Source organism: Rattus norvegicus, chromosome 6 (assembly GCF_036323735.1).
Source record: "Rattus norvegicus strain BN/NHsdMcwi chromosome 6, GRCr8, whole genome shotgun sequence".
Taxonomy (NCBI): Eukaryota; Metazoa; Chordata; class Mammalia; order Rodentia; family Muridae; genus Rattus; species Rattus norvegicus.
Window position 1 is genome coordinate 125,678,392 of NC_086024.1, and position 23,098 is coordinate 125,701,489.

Below are 23,098 nucleotides of genomic sequence, written 5' to 3' on the forward strand. Positions count from 1 at the left end.
AAAAGAAAAGAGAGGAGAGGAGAGGAGAGGAGAGGAGAGGAGAGGAGAGGAGAGGAGAGGAGAGGAGAGGAAAGGAAAGGAAAGGAAAGGAAAGGAAAGGAAAGGAAAGGAAAGGAAGAAAGAGAAATGCTTTTCTTAAAAGTGTAGTGACTAGACATTATTTGCACCATAGGTTACATCAACATTAAGTCTAAAAATAAACAAAAGTTATAATACAGAGTTAGATTTGTAGTGAAAACTGTATAGATCGATAAGTGTTTATTTACATAACAAATACTAAGTGTGTGACGACCATACTACATCCTGGGCTACATTCTAGTTCCATTTGTGTCACTAAGGATATGGGCATGAGCTATGTGCACACACTCTCAGTCCCCCTTCTGAAGTGAGTACAGTAGCTAGAAAACTGTAAGATTCCTGTCTGTTCTACAATTTTAGCAGTGGCTTAAATATACACTCTTCAAAACATACTCTCTCCTGAATAAGCAAAAGAAGGATGTGTTCAAAGTGAGCATTTCTCATAGTGTTTCCGCTGGGTTCTAGTCCTGTCTAATTACATGTGAAAAGGCTGTTTGGAGAAAAGTGGGGAATAAGATACTCTGGTAGGAAAAAAAAAAGAAAAATGGTTGGCTTTAGCAGAGTTAAATGGCTTCTTTCCCATAGGACCTCACAGATCTTGTACTTCAAGGCTGAGATACTGCATTTTTTAAACTTATTGAACAAAGTATTCTTTATAATAATGCCTATGGATATTATGTGAACTAGCTTTCTGTAGAATTAGTCAATAATGTTTGATCCAACTACTAGATCTACCACCAAAATGCTGTGCCCCCTTCAACGAGTTACTTCTTCATGTGTCAGTTCCCAATAATATAAGATAGGGACAACTAACAACAGCCACAAACTCTATGCCTATAGCACACTAACCAGTGTCTACAATCTAATGTGAAAGCATTCAAAAGGTAAGGTGGACTGACGGCTGAATATAAACAGCTATGTAAGCCAGATAAAACAAAGACAGAATGCAGATTGAGTATAAAGGCTGTTCAGCATACAAACCTTTCAAAATGTCTAATAACAAAAAATAGAATGAGACCTACCTCACAGGATTGTAATGAGGACTGAATGAGTCAAATCTTATAGAGTAAATTCAAAGAATAATTGATGTATACAAGTCAAGTATTTATAAATAAACTTTGAGACTATAACTGGTTTCAGACCTGGGGACAAGGGACTGAGGCGCATATTTTACATACCAAAGTAGACCTGGCCTCCAGGTTCTCCCAGCATCCCTCAGTCCCTCCCTGGCATACCCTGCCCCCAACCCTGAACTCTCCAGCCCAGGGACTGGGCCGCCCTTCCCCCAGAGGTTCTTCCCTATATAATCAAAATATTTTGGTCTCCCAGTGCTCTCCTTTTCTCTCTCTTCCTCTTCCTCTTCCCCCTCCTCCTCCTCTCTCTATGCACACACCCTTTCTATTTCTCTTCCCACCTTCTCTCCCCATAGTGACTTCCCTGACCCTGGTTCTTGGGACCAGTGAACTTGCCCAAGAGCAGCTTCCCAATAAACCTGCATTCAATATAACCTAATCTGGCTTGAATTGGCTCATTTCACAGAGGGAGAAATAACATCAATAACTTTAAGAAAATTTGGCTCAAGTACAAAATTTTAGAGTTACAAGTTTGAGGCAGTAAGTAATTTTAATATTTTGTCAAAGTTTAACTAGATTTATATTTTAGATTAAGTTTTTAATTATTTTTTTAAAGATTTATTCATTTATTATATATAAGTACACTGTAGCTGTCTTCAGATACACCAGAAGAGGGCATCGGATCTCTTTACAGATGGTTGTGAGCCACCATGTGGTTGCTGGGAATTGAACTCAGGACCTCTGGAAGAGCAGTCGGTGCTCTTAACCACTGAGCCATCTCTCCAGCTCCCTTTAATTATTTTAATATAAAAATTTTAAAGGGATCAGTAAGTCTTAAGCAGATCAATGGGTCCAACCAGCTCACCATGACTAAGGTTTCTGTTTGGGGTATGTTTGAATGAAAAAGGCCTCCACAGGGTCATATATTTGCATGATTAGCCCCCCGCTGCTGAACTGTTTGGACAAGATTAGGGAGCATGGCCTTACTGGAAAAGTACTGGAGAAAGCTGCCTCTGTGGGCTTTGCGGTTCTGACAGCCCACATTAGGCCTAGTGTCTGCAGCCCACTCCCTCACTTCCGTGCCTGCGTCCTGTGGTCAGGAGGTAGAGCTCTCAGTTACTGCTCCAGCACCATGTTTTTGCCATGATGATGAACTCACCATATAAAGTTGTAGGCAAGACCCCAATTAAATGCTTTCTTTGATAAGTGTTGCCTTGGTCACGGTGTCTCTTCACAGCAACAGAACAACAACTAAGACAGGGAACAGGATTTTTTTTAAAGAAGCAAATAGTAATGTTGTATTACAATATAATAGATTCTGAAACAAACACATACTCAAACATGTGAGTCTAAATAGTTCTCACTTCTATGCTATTGTTTGTCAGTACAATTAAAGCCTTTGAACACAAAGCGCTAAAAATAAACTGTATTTTCTTCTTAATTAAATTGTTAGCCTCAAGAACAAGATCTCAAACTTCCAAATAATACTATCACTATTTGAATAAGACTTGAAATATTTACAGATTTTATTTCACCTCAGAGGTGAAATAAACATTACCAACTCCTAACTGTCTTCTATATCTGTGAGACAGTCACAAGGCTTAGTAAGCCCAAACCATGTTGCTCAGATGAGCTTTAGGCTGGGACCAAGACACCAGAGCCCCAGCATGGCTGCAGCAGTTACAACTGTGCTCTGTCCTTTCTCCCACCACAAAGGAGATGGTACTTTATTGTGGCTGTGGTTCTAAGAGGATAGTAAGTGTAGCCTCTATTCCTTCTCCGACTCAGAGTATGCCTCCAGCACATTCCTTTCCTAGTCCTCCCCACAGGTAAGAGAGGTAAGCCTGTTTAAGCCCAAAATTCTGAAATAAAACTCAAAATTACAGTCTTCAATACATGAGTGGGGGGAGGTAGAGTTACTATGTTTTTTTTTTTCCCCCGGAGCTGGGGACCTAACCCAGGGCCTTGCGCTTCCTAGGTAAGCGCTCTACCACTGAGCTAAATCCCCAGCCCCTAGAGTTACTATGTTAATAAGATCAGCTGCTGACTGAGACAGCCACAGATACTTACACCCAACTAGTCCCAGACCCCTGAGATCTCTGACACTGAGCCACCAACCAGGCAGCATACACAAGCTGTCCCAACCCCCAGCCCTGACACATATAGGGCAGGGGACTGCCTGGTCAGGCCTCAGTGGGAGAAGACTTGCCTAACCTCAAAAGACTTAAGGCTCCAGGTAGTGGGAAGGCCTGGGGATTGGGGGCGGTGGGGTGGGATAAGGAACTGTGGGAGGGCAGACAGGGGGAAGGACAACAACTAGACTGTAAAAAAATAAATAAATAAAAGGAATTTAAAAAAAGATCAGCTACTACACAGGTCTTCTCTTTTTACATTTATTAGTTACTTACTGACTTATGTGTATGTGTTGTGGCATGTATGTGACAATTACAACATATCATTTGGTAACCAGGTCTCCTTTTTACCATGTAGGTCCCATGATCAAACAGGTTCTCAGTGACTGCAGCAAAAACCTTTACCTGTTAATCCATTTCCCTGCCCCATTTGAGGAGTTTTGACTCATTTCCAGCATGGCCTGACTTCTTAGAGAAGGTTCTCTTGTTCTTCTTCCTCAGGGTGTATGAACACAACAAAGCAGATGTAGTTGTCCTGATACTATGTTTTGACCAGTTTGTTTGTTTGTTTGTTTGTTTGTTTGTTTGAAAGAGGATAACAGGATGAATATGTTCACAATATACTACATACATCTAAAAATTGTCAAAAATTAAAAAGAATTTTCTAAATGAGATGGGAAAGAATCTGTTCTTTTCTTGCTCTGCTTTCTGCCACGTGGGAAAGCGGTCGCTGGGGACTGCAGCTGACAAGGTCTGATCCAGGGCACTTCAGTCCCCACAAGGCAGTCAAGGCTGGTTATTGAACGTGTTGTTGTTACTGGGGAACATATTTTGGTTTTAGACACAGTCACTTTACATAAACTCACTTTATGTAGTTCAGGTAGGCCTAAAATTATGTAATTCAGCTAGCTTCAAGTCAGCAGCAAGTCTGCTTGGGCACATCAGTACTGTGACATAAGCCCCCATCCCCAACTTGTAGGTCAATGGTATTTTTATTGCAGAAGCTTGAATAAGACAACTGGAGTTCACTAACTGTTTTCTCTCCCTTCAAGCACTATAAGCCACACGCCTAGACAGGTTGGTCCTGAGATTGTGACTAGACAGAGCTGGTCAGGAAGGAGAAAGCCACACTTGGGTTATAAGCCTAAAACTTCCTGTTAGTTCATATAATTGCTCTATACTGACAAGCTGGAAGCACACACAGCAATTGCGAGGATGGTACGCTGACTCCCAGCAGCACTGCTGCTGTGCACAGACGGGTCCCTTGTGGCTCTTGAGGGCTAAAAGTAGCCTGGAAGATCAGAGTCTGGTCATTTCTGGTTGTAACAGCAAAATGACACCAAACCATTCCTTAGCCTAAACCCTAAAAGAGTTGACTCCTTCCCTCACATACACCCCCTTATGAAACTCAACAATTTTTTTAAAAAAGTGCATCAACAGACTTAAAAACATAAACTGGAGCTAGCCAGTTAGTACACAGGAGTGTGAGCTTCATCAGATTTTCAGAGCTGGGACTGAATGTGGTACCCACCGTAGGTAAGCATTTAAATATTAGTAAAGCTGGATTAAAATATTTTAAATTTCTCTAAGGTCTCCTACAAGCCTATCTCTATTGTTAATTAACTGAATCAGAGGCAGAAGGATCTCAAGTTCAAATCCAGCCTGGTCTACAAAATGAATTCCAGGCCAGGTGGGGCTACTTAGTGAGACCCTACCTAAAAACACATAAATAGAATTTTCTGAATGAAAACTCCTAAAATACATTCTTTTTTTTTTTTTAAGATTTACCTACTTATTATATATACAGTGTTCTGCCTGCATGTATGCCTGTGGGTCAGAGGAGGGTACCAGATCCCATTACAGATGGTTGTGAGCCACCGTGTGGTTGCTGGGAATTGAATTCAGGGCCTCTGGAAGAGCAGTCAGTGCTCTTAACCACTGAGCCATCTCTCCAGCCCCCTAAAATACACTCTGATCACAGTTTCCTCTCCTCCAGTCTCCTCCCAGACATCCCTCACCCCAATCCATGTCTGGCTTGAACTTGTGTTATCCCTGTGAATGCTGCCAGTGTCTGTGTGTGTACCAGTCTCTGGGTGTCCCGTCAGTCTTACTGCTACTGGAAGATACTGTGTCCTTGTGTCTTGCATCCTCTCTTACAATCTTTCTGCTTCTACTCCCATGTCGCGCCCTGCATTTATAGGTTTTTTTAAAGTAATACATTACTTAGCTTAATCTAAATATTACTTAGAAAAAGAGATGAGTAAACAATTTCAAGGCTTTCCCAAAACAAGTCTAACTAAATACTTTTATCATCAAAACATGCTGAGAATCCTTTACTTCTTGATTAGCATTATTTTCTTAAAACGCATGTTCTTCGGTTCAGTAAATGGAATTTAACTACTCTCTTCACAGACACATCAAATGATGCTTTTTAAATGTCAAAACTCAAACTATCACTAAAATGATTCACTTTTAAAACAGTTTGATTTATTAACAAGTCATAAAGAAAAAACTGTCATTACATAATAGGTTTAAAAGAATTAGTTTTTAAGCAAGATGTGATATATGTCTATAGCCCGAACACTGGGGAGTTGAGGCAGGAGGATTGCAATTTTGAAACTGTCCTGGGCTACAAAATGAAATCCTGTCTCCAAGGGAGAGAGAAAAAGAGAAAATTAGTTCCTTACACCGTCATTTGACTCTTTCAGCCCTGTCTGTATTTGATAAATATATACTAATACTAGTACACACGCAGTTTGGGAAACTATGACTGCCCTATCTTTTCAATCCGTCTTGTAGTAAAATCCACGTAACAGAAAATCCACTTAGTCACTGTAAGTGTGCGAGTCACTGTTACAGACCACGTTCACTCTGCTGTGCGGCCGCCAGCGGAGCTTCCATCTCCTGACACTGAAAGGCCTGCGGTCAGTAAGCAGCGACTCCTCCACCCCGCTGCCCTGACAACCAATACTGCACCTCCTGTGTCTGTGATTTTACTAAGCATAAAGTCCCTAAATTTCATCCATGTTAAAGCATGTATCAACTTTTTCTTCCTCTTAAAACTGAGCAGTGTATCACTGTATGTACACACTACATTTGCTTGTAAAGTTATCTGCCAGTAGACACATGGGTTGCTTTCCAATTATTAGCGAACATGGATACTGCTTTTAAACATTATATAGACAGAAATCTTAGAGAAAGTGGATGTGCAACTGGTAATTCTGTGTTTGACTTCTCTTTTTAGGAATTTCCATGTTGTTTTCCATCAAGGCTGTAACATAGCTTTTAGATTCCCAGCAATACTGCACAAGTCAATTTCTCCATGACTAACCAGCATTTGCTATTTTATTTTATTTATATAGCCATCCTGGTAGCTATAAGATCAAAACTGATGTAATTTAAAAAAAAACTTTCGCCCCATATTTAAATAATTTTTATTATCCAGGATCACTGCTTAACCAAACAAGATACTATTGAATAGGTTTAAAGTACACCTTGCAGTTTGAGAGATGGGCCAGCAGTTGAGAACATGTGCTGCTCTTAAAAGGACCCAAGTCTGGTTCTCAACATCCTTGAGCTTACAACCAGCTGTTAACTCCACCTCAAAGAGACCTTACATCCTTCTGTTTTCTTCAGGCATTGGCACCCACAGGGCGTGTACACACACACACACACACACACACACACACACACACACCACCAATATAGATAAGTAAAATAATGTAAAAGTTAAAAATAAACATGTCATAACTCTATACCTCAAAAATAACTATCATTAATTTTTACCATATTCTTCATGGCATATTTCAACCACAAATCTGTGACTGATTAATAGTTTCTTAATCCAACTTTCTAAATAATTCAATTATCAAATATAATTTATAATACCTATCACCATAAACTTTTTCTTAAGTTGTAAATGTTTAACTCAGAATTCTCCACTCTTGTGGAAAAACGATCACTAAAACACATTTTTCATTATGTTGCCATAATTTCTGCTAAACACGTGTAATACAAAGTGATAAAATCATTTGATTACCTCCATTTGATTATTCACTTAAAGTTAAGAAGAAGCTTAATTCTTTTAATGTGTTCCTGAAAATTCAAATTCAAGTAGAAATGGTGTTTTTGAAGCCATTTCAAATGCTTCATGCTATATGATTAGAACCCCGATTTGGTTAACCAATTGATCCTATATTAAATTTGCATGGCTATATGAGAAATATAAATTAGAAGGCTAATGGACTCTATAACATGTCAAGTATTATTATCACATGGAACTAGTCAGAAAGGTCACTGTCAATATCCAGCCCTCATCCACTCATTTTAGAAAAGTTCACAGATCCGAGTGCGTATGGTTGGTCTGAAGGGGTACAGTTCAGTGTAGACTATCTGTTTAGTGTGCATCAAGGCCCTGGATTCAGATCTTTATACGACAAAAGAGGTGGAGGAACGGCTGAGGAATTATAGGGGAGAAGGATGCCAGAATAAAGCACCCAGGTAGGAGTAATTATTTCCCTAGTAGATGAGGAGGGCAGTTTTCATTAACTACGTTATGTGGGAAAGTTTTCTAATATAAAAAAGACTAACTGACTTAATACCTACAATGTCCAACTAATTGGTCTTAATTAAATCTGTAAGTAATAACAGCTTTTAACATGCTAAAAATAATGCTTCAGAGAAAATTACTCTGGCAATAGTACACTATGGAGCAAAGAAAATCTCGGTGCTGAAAGATGGCAAGGTTACTGCAATAAGCTGTATGTATTTGAGTAAGAGTCTGGCCTGAATACAAACTAGAATGAGGAGGAAAGAACGAATCCAAGAATCATTGTAGTGTTCAGTTCAAACACAAAACCACTGGATAACTGCCTTGTATGCTGAAACTACAAAAAGCAAATATCTGATCATCACTTTCAAAGATTCACTGAAATCCTGTGGTGGGTACCACCACAATGGAAATCAGTGTGCAGAGTTTAAAAAACAAAAAAGCTAAAAGAGCATCTAATATAACCCAAGTAGAACACTCCCTGGCACACACCAGGGCCTTAATATCTTTCTACAGAAATACTTGCTCAGCCATTTTTCTCTACTGGCTTCAGCTATGGGCTGAATATTCATGTACCTTCAAAAAAAATGAATGTGTAACTCTAACCTCAAACATGATGGTACTAAGTGATGGTGCTCTTAAGTAATTAGGGCTCCACCCTCAGGAGTGAGGTAATTACCCTTATACAGCAGCTTGAAAGAGCCATGTGAGAACAAAGCAAGAAGGCTACCTACATGTAGAGCTCTTACTGGACACCTACCTGCCTGTGCTTTGATCTTGAACTTCCTGAACCCTGAGAAACGAATTTATATTGCTTACCAATGCCTAACCCAGCTGTTTGTTATAGTGCAAACAGACTGAGAGGGTCTCATAGCAAAGCACAGGAGATGTTAAGTTTGGGGAATAGCTATGTTAAATGTAAACAGGAAATTCTGGAGTTTCAATACTGATTGTAAAATGATAGCAGAACATCCCAAAGGGCTGGTACGCTCGTTCTAGATGAGAAACTAAAGTTCTGTGCAGACATCTGAACAAAGGTGTACACACACACACACACACACACACACACACACACACACACCCCAAATAAATAAACAAATGAGGAAAACCTATAGTTATTACCTGGAGTTATAAGGCAAGAAGAAAGAGATGGACAAAAAAAAAAAAAAAAAGGAAACGTTACAACACTAGCCACCACCTGAATCTAAGCAAACAGAGAAAACATGAGTAAGGAGAAGCTGTGCTGAAGTCAGAGGCCGCAGGATGGTACAGAGGAGTGAAGACTGAGACACTCTAACGCAGGGTGGGGTGGGTCTTTCCTTTTTTAGGATTCTCAACAGAAGGATGCTTGAGCATTCCCCAGGCAGGGATCCTAAACTGTTTACAATGAAGAAATCCAGCTGAGCAAAAGAAAGCCAGTGAGTCTGTGTGTGTGCTTCCGTCTCTCAGGTCTAGAATAGAAGTGATAGCTGTTGGAAGTTCCTGACTTGACTTCCCTCCCTGCAACTCTAATGACGGACTGTAACCCTGAACTGTAAGCTGAAACAAACTCCTTTCTCCCTTAAGGGGCTATCTGTCAACACAGTGGAGATGAAACTGGGATCCCGTAAGAACAAATGCTGCCCCTTCCATGATGTACGCAGTTCAAACTGCCACTAGATGACTCCTTATCACTCTGAGCAATGTTGTTACATTGGGTGTCAGTGCTGGTCTCTGCTGTAAGCAGGCTGCATACTTGCCATCAGATGTAGCCACACTGGCTTGCATGAGTAACAATCATGTTACTGAGTCCAGGCATGATCCCTACCCTTTTTACCACAGTCATTTTGTTCATCCGTCTCTTGAACCATACGGCATTGATTATTAATATCCTTTTCAGTTGAGTTCAAAATTTTGGTGGGTACTGACTGATATATGGCACAAATATCATCATGACTGTTCTCACTAACCACAAATGTCATCAGGTTTTCTAGTCTCCACTTTCTAATGGAGTTCCATCTAACCAGACTAGCTAGCCAAACTAATGGCTATGTAGTCCACAAGTTAGTGTAGACACCCATATGATCATTATTCCTTCCAAGCAAAGTGAACATCCATATCCATACTCAAAAGTCCCCCACCCCTAAAATCCCTTCACTACTGCTCAGGGACGTCGCAGAAAGAATCGGTAAAGCCACAAATGCCTCTTTGATGTGGTACCTGAGTATCAAGCCAAAACATTATAAGCTAGGCCTAAATGTTCTATTCCTCTGTCAATTAACTATAAAGGACTGTCCATGAGATCACAGGCACAGGCACGGGCAGGGAGAAGACAACAATTTTTTTTTGTTTTAAACTTTTTAATAAATATATGCATATAAAAATATAATATGTGCTATATGAAACACTTGGGGAGAATGACTCTGCCATAAAACTTCACCAAGGCATGAACAGAGAGTTTACTGACAAACACTGCAAGAAAGCAGGAGTTCCCTGAGATGGAAGTCACGCCTCTGAAAAGGAATAGTTAAGGGGGATATTACTTGGTTTTCCCACTGTGAGATTCTTAGGGTCATATTTGAGGGAGCACATGGGCCTCCCATTATTCTGCTTAAGTCAATCTTATGAGCTGGTTGTTGATGTGAGGTGCTGTGAGTCGTTAGGGGTTAGTTCCAGATGCCTGGATGAGACAAAGGATCTGGGCTGGAGAGATGGCTCAGTGGTTAAGAGCACTGGCTGCTCTTCCAGAGGTCCTGAGTTCAAATCCCAGCTACCACATGGTGTCTCACAACCATCTGTGATGGGATCTGATGTCCTCTTCTGGTGTAAGAAGACAACAATTTAACAGGGATGAGAAACATGGGTATTTAGGCCACTTCATGTGACATTTCCGTCAGAACTTGCTTGGCTCAATGTACAACTTTCATTCCATGACAGAATGCTACTTCATGATAGGCGACTATAAATGCCTGCCTTTGTGAAGGGAAGCCTACCCTTGAAACCTACCAGTTTAAGTATTACTTTTACAACAAGTCTTCGAGAAGTATCCAGAACAGAGCTTCACCAATCTGGGTACTCTAGATCCAAAAACCAATATAGTACTAAATGTAAATGTATGTATATGTATGAGCTCATATATGAATAAGGAAAAAGACAAACAATGTAGAATGTTAAAAATTAGGAGGAACAGCTGCACATGGTGGTACATGCTTATAAGTCCAGCGCTTGGGAGGTGGGAGCAAGAGAACTTGGGAGTTCAAGACCAATGTTAGCTATAAGAACAGTCTGAGACATTGTCTCAAAACATAAACAACAAACACATAAGGGTAAATAAATACATGATTCTTTTATATTATGAATTAATCAAAGTTTATAAGTGTGCAAGTTATTTGGCTACTTTTGCAGCTTTGGAAGTTCTTTTAACATAAACTTTAATTGACTACTGTGTACTCTACCTGTGTTTGGAAACACAAAGACCTACTACTTACACAGAGCAGCACTGTGCCAACTCACACCTAGTGAGAAAATGAGGAGCACTGCTTAAGTGGTTTAGAGCTCATCCAAAGCCTGAAATAGGAAAAGGAGGGGTGCCTGTGCCCCATAACTCTTCACCAATTTGACTCTTTTCTTTGAAGTTGAAAAACTGGAGCTAGAACATGTTGGTTGACAGTAAAACTGAGGTGAGAAGGAAGGTACACACTAGACAGCTAGTTTCTTTGGCCCCTGGTTTTCACAGCATCAGATTATATAATCCATTGTGAGTTAAAATTAACATTTTAAAGTAGGATTATTGTTAATAAATGAGCTGTCAGTAGCCCTTTGAAAGTTTTAGAGCTGTAAGCACAAATTATTCCAAACTAACATGTGATTCAAGGTTGCTACATTTAGTTCCAATAGAATTCAAATTGGCTCTATTAGCAGCAGGTAGTCTGGAAAATAGCAAAAGGGAAGGGTGTTGATAAAGTATTTTCTCACTGTGCAGAGAACAGAGTGCAGAGGTGACAACGAACTGGAATGGAAAAGTGAGCGTATAACTCAGAAGGAACAAAAGGCTGCTGCACTTCCATGTATCAAGCTGAAGTCTGATCCTCCGGAACATTACTAAAAATTATTATTAAAGATTATTAAAAATTGACATCTTGCATGAAAGAACTCAAAATATGTATAAAATAAATAAAAAATAATTTTGGTAATACTTCAGAAGCTGATATACATGTCTTGTTTTAATGAATTTGTCATTTGTAAAAATGCTAATTTTTACGTGCCAAATACTAAAATATGATTTCTGTTGTAAGTGAAAACATGAATTTAAAAAGAAATGCTGTGGGAGAGTCTCCAAGATGGCCGTGTGGGGAAGGAGGCATCTGGGTCCGGGTGGCGGCAGCTCCCGAGAGAGGGAAACAACAGTCTTTGTAATGAAGAATATCAAACTCTGAGCTGTAACCTGAATTCTTGTCCAAAATTGAGCATACTGACAGCAAGCACAGCAAACAGATTGCGTTTGTCCTGCTGGCCTCTTTGAGGCCCACTTACCCACCTAGGAAAGCAGAGCAGGTATCTGTATTCCTCCACCTGTGCCAGCCTGGACCAGCTAGCTCTCAGACAGCCCGGCCTATCCTTCCCTGGGCTACTTGGTGCTGCTCTCAGAGCCCCTGAGCATCTCTGAGATCTCCATGATTGCTGGAATGGTTAGCCTGTCAGCTACAGATTGTTACATTGTGCATGAGATCTACAGGGGGGAGAATGCCCAGGACCAGTTTGAGTATGAGCTGGAGCAGGCGCTGGAAGCCCAGTACAAGTACATTGTGATAGAGCCCACCCGGATTGGAGACGAGACAGCACGCTGGATCACCGTAGGCAATTGCCTGCACAAGATGGCCATGTTGGCAAGTACTGCCTGCCTCTTCACCCCATTGGCACTGCCCCTGGATTACTCCTACTACATCTCCCTGCCCGCTGGTGTGCTGAGCCTGGCCTGCTGTACCCTCTATGGGATCTCCTGGCAGTTTGACCCTTGCTGCAAGTACCAGGTGGAGTATGATGCCTATACTGTCCCGCCTGCCTCTGCACACGCTCACCTCCTACACACCAGAGGTGCTGGTTCGGAAGGACGACCTGCACAGAAAGAGACTGCACAACACAATAGCCCTGGCTGCCCTGGTGTACTGTGTAAAGAAGGTTTATGAGCTCTACGCCGTATGACTGCAGGAGAGTGGGACGAGAAGCAGAACCACAGGGCCCACAGGACTCAGATTCCCTACAGCAACACTGGGTTTTCTCTGTGAAGCAGCAGCACCTGGGAAAGTGTTTGGTTTAATACTTGTTATTTTTTTAAGCAAAAATAACAGATCATGGGTGTGCCAGGGGTTTCAGCTCATTACACTAAGATGTCTATTTCCATAACCCAGGAGTGGCTCCCAGGCTGTGGAAGTCTGACTGAGCAATGGAATATGGATAGAGCCAATTCCAATTTTTGAGGGGTATGAACTTGCTGTGGGGGTGTCTTAAGTATATTGTTTAACTATACCATTCAGAAGCCAACCGGAAGCTACTGACCATTAAAATTATGAGAATTAAAAAAAAAAAAAAAGAAATGCTGTGCTGAGTGTAAATAGGGCAGATCTGTATCTAGTCTAGATTCAGATCTGAGGCATAGCTATCTGTAATCTACATTCCAAGTGGTTAATAATTTACGAGCAAACAATAGGAAAACACATTTTTAAAAATAAAGCTCTTCAACATTTCTACACACTCCTTTTGATTTAGAGTATTGTTCCCTAAATTAAATTTTTAAAAATAATTTTAAGGGGTTGGGGATTTAGCTCAGTGGTGGAGCACTTGCCTAGCAAGCACAAGGCCCTGGGTTCGGTCCCCAACTCCAAAAAAAAAAAAGAAGAAAAGAAAAAAAATCATTTTAAGTAAGTATTTTAAGTTCAGTCACATTGTACAGCCAGGAAATGAAGTAACTAAATGTACTTGTAAATGAAGTTGTGTCTTATAATAGTTACAAGATATCAAGTAATTTGGTTCCAGTAAATGATTTACTGCTGACAGGCCACCTTCATTTTGAAATGCTATATACATTTCATGTCTTTCTAAGCTCATAAAGTTTAGTTCACTGATCAAAACATATGCACAAAGCTGCACATTACCAGTGATGTGCTGTTAAATTACACCACTAAAGTTCAGCCACACAAACCTGTAACATATGAAAATAATACAAATGCCATTCAATCCCTTGTACTTTATAGGATCTCAGGATCAATTACGGATTAGCACTGACTACCTTAATGAAATGAACATAGTGAGTTAGTCAGAAGCTAGTGACTACGTAATTCCCAATGCCTTCTTCTGTGCAGAACTGGCTAAATAACACATTTAAGAAATGTACTTTTCTTCTCTTTCCCTTCTTCCCGGGGCCTGCGGCAGCCCTGCCATTTCAAACTTACTGTTGTATTCATCAGTGCACCGTGTGCTGGCTCCACCTTAGTTTCAGCTGATCTTCAACGCTAGAGCTTCTAGTCTTCCTAGGTACAGCCATCTTAGATTCTACCCAAAGTCCTCCAGACTCACACACATTCTCTCCCAAGCTGGTTCCTTCCTGGCAGTGTCCTGGCTCGATTGCCCCTTGTTCCCGTCGGCCTGGGTACCTCAGTACACACTCCCAGTCTTTCGATCTTCTGTTGTCTTGGTGATTTTCTGTTTCTCCTGACTTTCAGGTTTTCCCCCTACCCTTAGCAGTCTGCCATCACCAAACTCTCAGGTGTTTTCTTATACTCATCAGTACGCTATCTACTAGAGACGCCCTAATGTTCAGATCTGACCACTGTGCTGAGTGTAAAGCGGGCAGTAATAGCCCTAAGTGTTTGCTCTGGACTCAGTGGTGCCTGGGCTCTGGGGATCTGTTTACTTCTGCCAGTGCTTAGTACAACACCGGATACAAGTAAACATTCAGGTTGCCTGCTCAGCTGGTAGCCTGTATAATTACATGCAGAGTATGATGACTACATGAAACACAAGACACAGCCAGGAAAGAAAAACATCACAGCAGAAGGCAGCAGAATTCCCTGCCTAGAGGAAACTGCACTGGAAGACTCCTTTCCAATGGCAGGGAGCACTAGAGTGAGTGTGGACTTTAGCTGGCGCCCAGCCCTGAAGCAGGAGAGGGTAGGACCCCCTTCCAGATGATGCAGACAGATGCAAATACTGCTTCTTTGTGCTTCTTTCTGGCCTTGCCAGAGCAGCTGTGGTTGCCTCTGCCTTTCTTCACACATCTTCACTGAAGTCTAGAATACTTTATCTGGAGTTTGATTGTTTCTCCTCCTACTACAAGGCCTGCTTGGTATCTGAAGCCATGCAGTACAGAAAAAAAAAAAAATGATACAGAATAGCTCTAAGGTTCAGAAACTGAGGGAAACCTTGGCAGATAGTGAAGGCATTGTACTTGCACAGTCCTCAGCACTAAGTAAATTGAGTCCACTTGTCAGAGAAAAGGGGGGCTGGCAAGACCCATCTAACCAGGGCGCAAGAGCAAAGACAAAATGAGCACGTAGCATGAGGAAAGTGGGTTGACCATAGATTTTAGGCGGACACTATCCTTTATTCCTGTTACAGGTCATAATAAAAATAAAGTTGCTATGAGGGCGGTATCTACATGACATCGATGCTTCTTGACTTACGATTGGCTTATGTTCTTGATAAACCTGTCTGATGTCGAAAACACCCGAAGTGAGGAAAAAAATGCTCTGAATACACGCACTCTGCTTAACAATATTAAAAAAAAAAAAATCAAAGGATTCCCCTCATGGGTGTCGGGCTAGCTGAGATCCTACAAGGAGATAAGGCTCTTAGCTGCTAGCTAGCATCAGAAGACAGGACTGAACCATGTATCACGATCCAGAGAAGACACTGAAATAAAAAATTCAACAGCTGAGCATTAGTCACCCTCACATCATCTGCAGATCACATTTGTAAACCAAAGTAAACTGTGTACCACCGAGTGTCCTGCACCATCTATATACCCTACAGCAATCTCAAGTAAGAAGCTGCACAATTCCTTTATTTTGTCATATTTCACCTGACAGAGGTTTTCAAATTTTGTTTCTTGTGACTAACTTCTTGAATAGTTATGACTTGTCTAAAATTCTGACACTGTCTCAGGACTTGGGGTTATACGCACTTCAGTACTTAGGCAACAGTGTTACCACAGCCAGTAGCATCTAATGTCAGGACTTGGGGTTATGCGCACGTGTCAGTACTCAGGTAACAGTGTTACCACAGCCAGTAGCATCTAATGTCAGGACTTGGGGTTATACGCACTTCAGTACTTAGGCAACAGTGTTACCACAGCCAGTAGCATCTAATGTCAGGACTTGGGGTTATGCGCATGTGTCAGTACTCAGGTAACAGTGTTACCACAGCCAGTAGCATCTAATGTCAGGACTTGGGGTTATGCGCACGTGTCAGTACTCAGGTAACAGTGTTACCACAGCCAGTAGCATCTAATGTCAGGCTGTCTAATGGGAGCTTTGCTCACCAGGCCAATGCTGCCCAGGTTCTCCACTACGTTAGTGTTATAACGTCCTGGCCTATCATGGAACTACCAAGTCACTTCACTTTAAATAAGGCGATTCCAAGACTAGAGGACACGGGGTAGTTAAAGAAGAAAAGACATTAGGCATTTGAGAACTATGTTCTACACTCCTTCTAACAATTAAGTCTCCTTTGATTCCTGGGATTATTTTCTTGGATAGTTTACTTTTCTTCCTGCTGTGTTTATCTTAGATTGTCTTTACTTTTATCCATTTCAATCATTTTCCCCCCTCTGGAGGGGGAAAAAACCGCCTTTTTTTTTCTTACTGTATCTCCTTTTTAAAAAAGATTTATTTATTTATTTTATATAAGTACACTGTAGCTGTCTTCACACACACAAGAAGAGGGCATCAGATCTCATTACTGATGGTTGTGAACCACCATGTGGTTGCTGGGATTTGAAATCAGGACCTCTGGAAGAGCAGTCAGTGCACTTAACCATTGAGCCATCTCCCCAGGCCCTGTATCTCCTATATTTAAAAAGCATTGTTTCCTTGCTTCTTCAATGCCTGTATTAAAACTGTATTGGAATTTACTATCTGTTCTTTCTTGGAGACGGTGTAAGCATAGCTGTCATTTGTCTTCTCCTTATTCGCTTTCCCAGAATCCAGCTTATTCTCACTGCATTTTCTTTTTTGTAAATCTATTTCTTTTCTTAGCGTGTTCTTGTTTTTTCTACATCACCTAATCCTTGCCTGAAGATATTTATTCAATATGTTCTTGTTTTTGTCTGCACAGTGTGGAAACCTGTTTTGATCTGTATTTTATGGTTTATTATTACAATAAGTCTTTTTTTTTCCTATTTGTAATCACTCAGTGCTCAGCGTTGTGAACATAAACGGTTTCTACCAGTGCAGACTGGTGAGAAGGCTCAGCGAGTATAGGTACTTGTAGCTAAGCCTAACAACATGAGCTTCATTCCCAGGATCTACATGGTAAAAGGAGGGAACCAACTCTTTCAAGGTGTGCTCTGACTGTCACACCTGTACTATGGTGTGTGCGTATGTGTGTGTGCATGCACAGGCACAAATGTTTAAAAAAATTTTTTTAAAGATCTACATATCTATCCATTCAGTGAAGTTTACTTGGCTTAGGAGATGATGAAGAAGGACTGGTATGTAAGTTTTCTTGTTTTTGAAAAATCAAATCATTTCTTTTTTTTTTCTGGTCGGACTTCCAACATGTCCACCTGCTGCTGTTTATTTGGTTCTTACCTAGAAGCAGTATTCCCTAGAGCTGCCACTCCTGGCCCACCTCCCTATCGTGCCCTTTCCTTAGCTAACCCTGCAAGACATCAAGTCCCAAACTGGAGCTGAGTATCTTGGCACACACCACTGATGCTTTCTAGGGTTTGCTTGGTTGGTTGGTTTGGTTTTGGTCTAAATTAAGGGGGCCTCTTTCCTCTTTTTTTCAGTGTTACTTAAGATTACCTTCCTCTACTCTGTCCCCTACAGGACTCTGGAGTACAGGGTCTATGGAATTTATGCTATTTTCCTTTACCTAAAAGTAATCTAAAGATTGTAGTGTATTTCCTTCTCTTTCAACAATAGTGAAAGTATGGGTAATGTATGATTTCAGTATCATGTATGGGGTATGAGCAATTTGTAACATGGAATTGTCATTCTCTAGACCTAACATCTGTCCTTTGTCCACTATTAATAAAAAATGTAATTTCTGATGTTCCTCAAATCTCCAAAGCAAATTAGAAGCTTCCAAGTTGGTCTATAGTCTCTGAGTATTGTTTCAAAGATTTTCAATCCTCTGGTGCTTTACCCATCTGACCCTCAGTGAAGACAGAATACTTTCCTTGTTCTTAACTATACAGTAGACCCTCTGGAGCAACAAAAGATCTAGAAAATCATTCCAAGAAGCTTCCTACCAAGCCTTCCTCACAGGAGATCATCTCTCAAAAACATTTAAGTACCATTATGTATTAGCCTAAGTGTTTAACAGCTTAAAACACATTTATTTTTTTATTCATTCTAGACCAAAGTGACTTATCTAGAAGTTATATTCCAAGTCTTCATAGGACCCAAGGTCACAGAAAAGTCTCCAACTGAAAAACTGTCAGATCTTAAAGGAATAGGAACAAAAGGTTTTAACAAAATCATACTGACAATTAAAGCACCAGTCCTAAAATACTTCACATGTAAGCTGCTCAATTTCATTGCCCAGATGGCTGCAGGACTCTGTCCTATTAAAGTTCAATGCATATGCTCCAGTAAAGACAACAGTGAGGCAGCTGGAGGGAGAAGAGCCTCCAGCTGACTGCTTTCCATCTGTTGCCTGCTCCGGGCCCTGGAGAACTAAGTGACTCTTAGAGAAACATATATCCTGACAAAGAAATAACTTAATGTACAGTGGAAAGAGAAAGCAATCCCAAGAAAAGGACAAGTTTCCACACTGACAAGGGATTACTATCCAGAATGTACAAAGAACCCCCATAAAAAAAGGTAGTGACATCATAGATAAAGAAACAGAAGACATCCAAGGGGAAAATTATAAAGATATTTAAAAGTCAAATAAGTGTGGAAAATGATCTCTTTAGTAGTAACCCAGAAAATATAAATTCCAACATCATAAGAACAGTGGTATTCACACTTTACAGACTGGAGGTTTAGGGGGTTTTGTTTTATTTTTGCTTTGTTTTTTGAAGCAGGGTTTCAGGCTGGCACTGAACTCCATAAATAACACCTAGCAGAGGATACCCTTGAACTTTTGATCCTCTTGCCTTCCACCCTGAATGTTAAGATTACAGGCATGTGCTACCACACTTGGTTTATGTAGTAAGAGAGAGAAAATCTAGGGTTTCTTGTATCCTAAGCAAGCATTCTATAAATTGAGCTACATGTTGACCAAAGATTACTTTTTAATCTGACAATAAAAAGTTCTGAACAGAGTTTGGAATAGTGTCACACATCTGTAATTCTAGCACTAGGCAAGTATCTTGACGCACGGCATTGATGTTTTCTGGGGTTTGTTTGGTTGATTTGGTTTTGGTCTAAATTAAGAGGGCTTCTTTCCTCTTTTTTTCTTTAAATACTTTAAAATATTTAGGTACTTTAGATCTTTAAAAATGTTTTTTTAAACATTCATGCCTGTGCATGCACACACATGCACACACCATAGTATAGGTGTGACAGTCAGAGCACACCTTGTAAGAGTTGGTTCCCGGGGCTGGGGATTTAGCTCAGTGGTAGAGCGCTTACCTAGGAAGCGCAAGGCCCTGGGTTCGGTCCCCAGCTCCGAAAAAAAGAACCAAAAAAAAAAAAAAAAAAAGTTGGTTCCCTCCTTTTACTGTGTAGATCATGGGACTGAAGCTCATGTTGTTAGGCTTAGCTACAAGAACCTTTCTTTTTTTTTTTTTTTTTTTTATAGACAGCCAGGTCTATACAGTGAGTTCTAGATCAGCCAGGTATATGAATAACAAAAAAATAACAATAGTAATAGAACATATATAAACAATTTATAGCTAAAGGAAACAAAGGTGTTATCTTAAGAGAAACTCTTAGCATATATGCATCAAGAGATATAGCAAACAATGTTCACATCAGTACTGGTTTTAACACAAAAAAGAGAACAGCTAAAATATCCACTGACTGGATAATCAATTAAATTTCAGTCTTTATACATGTAACAATAGAAAAACTATAAAATGAATAAAATATACCTACAACAGTATAGATAAGTATAAGGATATAATGTTATGCTGCATATAGCATAAAGAATTTATCAAAGACAATCCAAATAATCCAAATTTCAAGAAGAGAAAAATTATATAAAATAAATTCATGGTCATGCCAGATACTAATTTATCACAAAATATGCTTTCTAGGTTGAACAGATAGTAGATAGCTAAAAACTAAGTTTGTCTATTTAGATGACAGATAGATGGTCCTAAAAATTAAACCTCCAAGATCCACAGAATATGGCATTTAAAATGTTTTATTAATAAAATGCCTTTTTGACTATGAGACAGGTCTGCTCCTGGCAGCACCCCCATTCCACTTCAAAAAAGACGATGGTAAGCACCAGAGACCTCCTTATGGAGTTTGTTCTCTAATGTGGCAAGCTGCCACTAAGCAAAACTGCCCTTGCTTCCACTGTGGACAGAATGCCATCCAAAATGGACAGACCTGGTCCTCTGTCAGGTCTACACTTGTGCAAGCTGCATGCCTACACGTCCTGCACACTCAGGTAATATTTACTCTTTACCAAGTCTCTGATGGGGTTGAAGACCAGATAGTTATGGTCTCAAGATTAAACTTAAGTTGTTAAGGATTTAAGAAGTTGTTTTTAGGTCTAAAAAGATATTTTTAGGTTACTAATGCGAGTTACGACAGAAAATTATTTAGGTACAGAACTCTGAATTCATCAAGATAGGATAGATAATAGAGTACTTTATCCAATGGACTAAAAATTAATATAATTGCTATACAATAGTTTTCATAACTGTTCTTACTGTATGTCATTTATTGTCATAAGAGAAAGTCTTTTTATTAGACAATAGGGGGAAATGTTAGCAGTTATCTGATGCTGTGTATACAAATGCTAAAGTCTGAGTTCCAAGATCTGGCTGTCCAGACAAATGAATTCTCACATAAGCTGGCCATGAGGAGTAACCCAATAACCAGGGTTCCTCCATGGTTTTTGCTTCACTCCCAGTCTCCTGGTTCCTGTTCTGATTTCCCTTCAAGATGAACTGTGTAATTTAGACATGTAACCTGAATAGACCCTTTCCTTCCTAAGTTGCTTTGAGCATGGTATTTTTTCATAACAACAAAAACACTGGTACCAAAGAATACACTATTGGCTGTAATAGACATGACCATGTTCCTGGGCGGGGGGGGGGCGGGGGGAGGATGTGGAAGGACTATAGAACTTTCAGTTGGAAAAGCCATTGAAAGTTCAGAGCTTAATGAGTTGCTCTGTAGAAGCCTGGAAAAGAACGTTGAGGGTCATGTAGACAGCGGATGCCTAACTTGTTAGAGTGCAGAGGGAAGTTTGAGACTTCTTCAAAGACTCTACTGGGATTGATTGTGTGATATTTAGAATTGAGAATATGTGGCTCTAGTCAGTTGGGGCTAAGAAATCAAATGTTATTGAGAGGTCAGTAGCACTGAGGTGATCTTCTGGGAATATTTCCTCTAGGTAGCACAGAGGGGCTATGGTTCAGAGAAGGTCAAGGCTGCATCTCATGCCAGCATATGAAATTGGTCATGTATAAGAGTCTCATAGGGTAGTGGTTTTGAAGGCATGAAGGGGATTTGGAGAGCAGCTGAGGCCTGGCACTGTGAGAGGCCAGAAGAGGTCATCAGTGAAATGCAGCTTTAGCTACAGAAGAAGCCCAATAGGACTGAAGAGTTCACTGAGAGAAGCTGAAGCTTGGCACCCCGTGGCATGGTTAGAGTTACTCTAAAGAAACAATTGTGGAGTGAAGCCAGCCTGAGCCTCTGAGACAAGCTGGTGCTCTGCCAAGAGCAGAGGTGGAGAAATTAAGCCCTTTGAGCTCAGAGGATCATGAGTGGGTCACAGACATCAAGCATTAACCTTTTTACATTATTTAAATTTGGTTTTGATTTGATTTGATTTGATTGTGCCCTGATTCTTCTACTTGGAGTAACTTTATTTTTGATTTTTATAGGAACCTATAGTTATGATAGCTTGTTGCAATTTTATAAAGACTTTGGACATTTCAGAAAGGACATTTTATAGAATGTAGGACTTTTAAAAGCTGTGATGCTGATATTAATATGAGATCTTGGGGACAAACAAAAAAGGAAAGCTGTGGTTGAACAGTGATGATGAGTATGTATGATAAATTAAGAAGCCAATTTTGTTGGCTAGGTTCTTCGTCAATCGGACACAAACTAGGGTCATTTGGAAGAGAGACTCTCAGCTGAGAAAATGTCTCTGTAAGGCTGACTGGTCTACAGCAAGCCTGTGGGGCATTTTCTTGATTAATAGTTAATGAGGGACGACCCAGCCCACTTTCTGCAGTGCCTACACCCTGGCTAGGTGGTCCTGAGTTGTACGACGAAAACAGGCTGAGCCAGCTTTAAAGAACAGCCAGAAAGCAGCAGTAAGACCACAGATGGTCTCTGTTTCAGTTCCTGCCTGTCCAGGTTCCTATCTTGAGTTCCTGTCCTGACTTCCCTTCATGATGAACTGTGATTGGGACACGTAAACTGAAATACCTCCACCACATGCATGCAAGTCTCAGGTTGCCCTGGACATAGTGTTTCATTGTGGCAGTAGAAACTCTATGACACTTAACTCTTTGCAACAAAAAACTGATGAACACAGAGGGATTATATATGTAAGTTTCGACTAAATTAGTAATGCTAAGATTAGATAATGTTAAGTTTGTAGTTTGTGGATATATATACTGGAGTCATCAGAAAAGACCACAATTTTTAAGTGATCTGTCAAAACAAAAACAAAAACAAAATGTAATGTCAGTTACAGAGCATGAAACTGAAGTTCCTAGCACCCATGCTGCAGCCAACAATTGCCTGCAATTCCGGAACCAGAGGAGCTCTCTTCTTACCTCAGCAGGTACCTGTAAAACTCAGTCAAACACACACACCAAACCAGTATCCTAGTCTCCACCTGCTTCAGTTCTGCTCCTGAAGCCGCCATAGTTGCACAGCTAGTTTCTCTGGAACTCTGTCTCATCTCTCCAGGATGCAAGA

The 23,098-nt window shown here is 40.4% G+C and overlaps 1 protein-coding gene and 1 pseudogene across 5 annotated transcripts in view; one reads left to right on the forward strand and one right to left on the reverse strand.

Moving 5' to 3' along the window:
• Positions 1–13,405, forward strand: part of Pcgf5l1 (polycomb group ring finger 5 like 1) — a 45,808-nt pseudogene extending 32,403 nt beyond the window's left edge.
• The window catches only part of Rps6ka5 (ribosomal protein S6 kinase A5), a 178,143-nt gene that overhangs the window by 119,958 nt on the left and 35,087 nt on the right, over positions 1–23,098 (reverse strand). The window contains exon 2 of one of the 5 annotated variants that reach the window (XM_017594169.3): positions 2,311–2,402. The exons of the other annotated variants lie outside the window; for them this stretch is intronic. The gene's annotated coding sequence lies outside the window, so the exon portion shown is untranslated. The remainder of the gene's footprint in view (positions 1–2,310; positions 2,403–23,098) is intronic. 5 annotated transcript variants of the gene reach the window in all.